We start from the raw sequence: 6,346 nt of genomic DNA on the forward strand, positions 1-6,346 counted from the left end.
CTATCTTCGTAGGTTGGGCTAAGCCTCACTCACAAGTTGTACTTAACTATGTCACGTTTGGCTCGTAAGTTAGATAATGTCTAACCAGATGAGTTGGGTGCATGACCAGATAAGTTAGGTTATACATAGTCATATTAGATGGACCATATCTGGTCACATGAGTTGGGTCGTACTTGCTCATATGGGCTTGGTCATACTTGACCACATGGGATATGTCGTATATGGCCACATGGGATATGTCGTATATGGTCACATGGGTTGTGTCATTCATAGTCACATGAGTTGGGTCATGTCTTGCTACATGAGCTAGGTTGTACTGGACCACGTGGATTTGATCGTATTTGCTTACAGGAGTTAGGTTGTACATGGCTACATGGGTTGGGTTGTGCCTAGCCACATGAGCTATGTTGACTCGGTTTAGCAAATCAACATGACTCAGGTCAGACCCGAGTTAAATTCCTCTGATTAAATTATATTTTAAACTATTAAAGAGTAACTCAAGTTCATGAATTAAATAATTTAAATTCATGATCTTAAATTTAAAACTAATTAAATTATAAAAATTCACACATAATTCTTGAAATATAAATATATCTAATTAAATAAATCAAAACTACTATGTTAATCCAAAAATAAGAATTTTAATAATTAAGTCAATCTTAAAATTCATTTAAGCTTAAGAGATCATTATAAATCAAATAATCATCATAAATAAATTATTATTATTTATTTATTATAAAATTTTAAATTAAATTATTATTATATATCATAAAATTATAATAATCCTATTATGAAATAATTTAAAAAATGAATTAAAACTGGCTTGAAAAAAAATAGAGGATCCTACCACTTCTTGAGAATCCTCTCCTTAATCCTTCTACCGCTAGATTCTGTGATTCTATGAGGAATAAGGGAGAAGGAGCATCTTTTATATAGGAGAAGTTGAGCTCTCCCCGAAAGATAAATAATAATTTAAAATTTATTTTTTAATTTACTTTCACATAAAAAGATAAAAATATAATAATTATTTTTATGTTTCACACCCAAAAATAGAATTTGAACTATTTACTTTCTAAAAATTACATCACTCATTAGGAAATAAATCAATTATAATTTAATTGATTGGTAAAATTTTTAACTTGTTAACATGATTAGAAAATTAATTTATAATCATTTCCTTAACCTATTACACAAACAAAGAAATTAATAATTTAAATAAAGTAATATATTATTTATTATTTATAATTTAAACAAAGAAGTCACTACCCATACACACTCACACTATATATATATATATATATATATATATATATATATATATATATATATATATATATATATATATATATATATATATATATATATATATAATGATTTATAATGGTCTCTTAAGCTTGACTTAATTATTAAAATTCTTATTTTTGGATTAACATAATAGTTATTATTTATTTAATTAAATATATCTATGTTTCAAAAATTATGTGAGAATTTTTATAATTTAATTAGTTTTAAATTTAAGACTTTGAATCTAAATGATTTAATTGATAGATTTGAGTTACTCTTTAATAAACAAAAAATATTAAAATCTAATTTAATAAAAGTGGTCAAAATTAAGGTTTGACCTAATTTAAGTTGATTGGCCAAACCACTCTGTATAACTGAGTACGACCTAACATATGTGGTCAAACATAATCTAGCGGTCAAGTATAATTCAGCCCATATTGTTAGGCATATCTTAAACTAGTTGGCAAGGTATGGTTCGACCCATATAGCCAAGAATGATCTAATTTATGTAGCTAAGTATAACTCAACTCATATGATTAGACATGACCTAGTGCATATGGTTAAGTATAGTCCAACATATGTGGTTAGGCATGATGTAACTCATATGGTTAGGTATGACCCAACTTATGTAGTTATGTACGATGCAACCCACGTAGTAAGTACGACACAATTATGTGATCAAGTATAATCTAACTCATGTGACCAAGCACAATCCAACTCATGTGGCTAGATGCGACCCTAGTTAGACATAGTTCAACCCATGTGTCTAAACATGACCTAACTCATGAAATAGTTTAGTAATAAGGTTTACCTAACTCGTGAGTGAGGCTTAGCCCAACTTGTGAAGTTAGGCTCGCCTAACTATGCGACTGACGTTAGACACATCATCGTCTCTCTATCTAGTCCATTGTACCTCAACCCAACTTATTACCTATGACAGGCATATGCAGTGCACGTGACACGTCCAATAGTTAGGTGGGTCAATTCAGTTTAGGCTAGCAGTATACGACATAATCCAATTTCCTATCTTTTTATTGGTTTGACCTCGTTAATTGATTGAATCATATAGGTTTGATCGGTTCAAGTCGGTTTAGGGTGATTCTAAGCCAATTTAACTAGTTCAAATCTATATGACCTAATTAAATTTAATCAAATCTAAATTAGACCAATTAGGATGATTCCAAACTGATTCTATAAGGATTTGAGAATAGTTCTACTGGGTCTTAATTGAATTGAACTTGGGTCAAGTCAATTGGGTTATTCTAATTAAAGTTTTGGATGATCTTGAAAGTTTTATTTGAATGTCTCATTTAGAAATGATTATTGATTTTTTTTATTTTAATATTAATATGATTGTTACTATATAGTAACGTGACTATGCTAATGGTCCATATTAGATGTGCAACCAATAAAAGGAGTTATGGGCCCATCATAGTGTGGAGCTACTAATAAACATAATTTAGTAGATCATACATTAATTATGATTTCTCATAATATTCTATCATACTACTTTTTGGATACATGCATGAATGGATGAATAAAATAAATGATTATGGTTAGACTACTTTTTGGATACATGCATGAATGGATGAATAAAATAAACGATTATGGTTGATTATGTATCCCTACCTATTCTCATAATATTCTATCATACTACTTTTTAGATACATGCATGAATGGATGAATAAAATAAATGATTATGGTTGATTATGTATCCCTACCGATAATAGGTAGGGCGATCTCTTTTGAGAATTAGCAAACTGGTAACGTGATGGTTAAACGATTCCTCCATCCATTATTCGGAAGAATATATCTCCACTTGGGTAGGTGAGGAATACTGCTCCATCCACTGTCGGAGAAATCCATCATATAGAATATGCATTTCCATCCACTATTGGGAGAGTACACCATCGAGTGCGAGTGTGATGTATATATTTGTTATCTAACTATTATATATATTATTGAGATGTGTTGTATCTTAATGATTTTATTTTTTACATGAATTTAATAATGAATTGATATATTACCATTTTATATTAACTTGTTAATATTTATATATCTTACGAATATTAATGATAGTATATGTTTTATATTTACTTTTAGAGGAAGCAAATATGCGGCTAAGGTAAAAGAGACTTCTTTTTTGTCACATGTGACTCTATTAAGATTTTTTTTTATTTAAAAAATATTTATTATTATAAAGACAGATTTAAATGCAGTGATTAAAAAAATATCTTCTATAAATTATGGATAATAAAATAATAATTTATTTTTATATAAAATGGGACGTGCGATCAAATGATATAATAATTGACTCATTAACTTTATTTTACCTAAATTATTGATCAAAATATTTTATATTGAAGTTAATAATAATACACTTATGAATCTTAATTTTGCAAACTAATCGAGATAGAATATTAGGCTACATTTTCTTTTAGAACATATTACTATGCAAACTGCATTTAAAATAAGTAGATGTACATTTCATGTGTATCTATGTCCATATGAATAGTATGGTTTATAATATATTTCAAACTTATGAAAGACAGGAACCAAATCCTCATATGGAATCTTCAATCAAAACATGGGAAAACAAATCATAATATTTAACGACACATCAGTCATAGGCAAACGAAGGCTTTTCGTTGCCTAGTAATAATAAGTTCCTGACTATACAGGCACATCTTCATTCAAATGGTACATCAATCATATGACATATGATGTCATTAGCAGTTCATCAATCAATATCTCCTCATCTATCCACATAGAAAACACTTGAGAAAAATCCTTGTAAATTTAAGAGGTATGTAGTAAAGTTTTACAGAACTAAAAGCCATTGTTAACCTCTTGGATTTCTTGATGATGGCCCTTGTGGTGCTTGTATCTGAGCCAAATGACTTTTGGCTAAAAATTCGGAAAATACCACTTCGTACACGTTGACTCTCTTGAGACCCATTGGCAGATCGATTGCTTCCAAACTTCTTCTCAAGGTCTTCGGAAAGAGATTTCACAAGATCATCAAAACGACGTCTGGCTGTCGGATACCTTGAGATCGATTTGGTGATGCCTTGCAACCTTATACCATAACAAGAAGTAAGTACAAACAAAGAAGCAACACAGATGAAAATGCTTTGGCTTTCAATATAAATTCAACTACCTCCGAGCAAGGGCATCAATTTCAGCTCGTTTTCTCTGATCTGAAGATGATGATCGAGCATTAAGGTTGTTCAGTCTCTTGGAATCACCATGCAGCAGCACCAATTTGGACAAATATATTTCTTCCTCTTCTGTAAATTTTTCAGCTTTAATCTGCTCTTTAATGATCATCAGAGGGTCAAAGAACCAATCGAAGATTGTATCTTTAGGCCGATTTTCAGTGGTTATCTCAGTGTTGTCACCTGTAATTATTTATACCATCTATCTTATCAATCATATAAATAAATAAATAAATAATCTAACAAACTTGTCTCTTTTTTTCTATTGTTGAGCATCAAAGAGATGCAATATCCTTCATGTACTTACTTAAAACTAAACCATCAGTATCGGTCTTTGCCGAAAGTAACAGTGCCTGGAGTATGGAGTATGCCGGCAAACCGATGCTTATTATCCTGCTACCACCTTTACTGGACCTAGATTCTTGAATGTCTTCTTGTGTTATTACTCCTTCAGAGAGACCAAAACCTCACCATGGCGCTTACACTCCGAGAACAGATGATCAAGTAACTGCACAGAACATAGTCATTCAGCTCTCACCAATCTCAAAGTTTGGTTGCATGTTCTGAACACAAAGCAACACATGGAAAATTACTAGTCCTAATAAAATTTAAAACTCTACCCATGACAATGGAAACACAAATATGGATTGAAACAAATCACTATTGTCAAAGACTTTTTCCAAATGGTATAGGTTGTCTGTAGAACATGATTGACTATAACAAGTAGGCTCTCCGAAAGATTTTAAGAAAAAATTATGATCAACTTTCAACCTGACCATCCAAAGATGGTTACGATTTCCTGAATGAAGGAAAGTTATGGCAATGTCAATAATCCCAAAACGCTAATTATTAAAGGCAGGAAGATATAGCATCATGATTGCAACTAAAACTCATGCAACCAACACCCTCAAGTTTCCTAGAGTCTACAATGATGAGAAGGGTGAGAATAAAGGAAACTTTGTTACAGTGATCAAGTTTCATCTCAATAGTACAAATAAGCTATAACATGTTAATGAACAACTACCCAATAAGTAGTGCATACCCAACACTATATTTTAAGAGACAGGAACATATTATCTTCCTGTCTATCAAAAGAGTTGTACATTTCCCCATTTGCTATTAGTAAAGTTAATCAAAGTCTTATGTCCTGAAATGAGCTATGTGCTCTTACCGGATCCATCCAGACCTTCCAGACATTGGGCTAGAGTGCAGAAACCATTTTCTTATATCCCATAACATTAGCTAACTTGTGTAAGAACACATCGTCAAGTTATTACATCCAGAAACTTATTACCTTCAAAGGATTCAATTCAAGTATGCTATTCTTAAATGATGTCGCACGTGAAGGAGCCTTTTTTGCATCCCGGTTTTCCCGTCGAAAAGAGACAGGTCTGGAAAAAGAGGTAGCACGCTGTGGTACCTTCTTCCTATATTGATACCTAGCAAGATTAATATTAACAATAAGTTTCAGATTAAAATGATGCTTCATGCAAGGAATGAGTGACCATACAAAGTAGCACCTGGGAAAGCAAGATCCTTCTGGCATGTCAAGTACATCATTACTGTATTCATCAAACATAGACATGGAAGAGATGATGTAGGCTAGCCCCATCTTCACTGATGTCTCCTGAGGCATTTAGGAACTAAATCATGGAACATTCTTTTTGTAGTATAATAAGAAAATGGAACTTTTTGTAGTATAATAAGAAAATGGAAATCATTGTCAGACATCGTTGATTAGTGGTAATACGTGTTACGTACTTGATAAACTGAAGCAAGTAGGTACTTTCTAAGAGAAAATATATAGCAAAAAAACCAACTCAGACCTGGTATGCTATAACAGC

General features: G+C 31.5%; 1 pseudogene; it reads right to left on the minus strand.

Moving 5' to 3' along the window:
- Nucleotides 1-4,043: 4,043 nt before the first annotated feature.
- On the minus strand, nt 4,044-6,015 carry LOC135608728 (uncharacterized membrane protein At3g27390-like; annotated as a pseudogene).
- Between the last annotated feature and the right edge of the window lie 331 nt (nt 6,016-6,346).

This window comes from Musa acuminata, chromosome BXJ2-4 (assembly GCF_036884655.1).
Source record: "Musa acuminata AAA Group cultivar baxijiao chromosome BXJ2-4, Cavendish_Baxijiao_AAA, whole genome shotgun sequence".
Classification (NCBI taxonomy): Eukaryota; Viridiplantae; Streptophyta; class Magnoliopsida; order Zingiberales; family Musaceae; genus Musa; species Musa acuminata.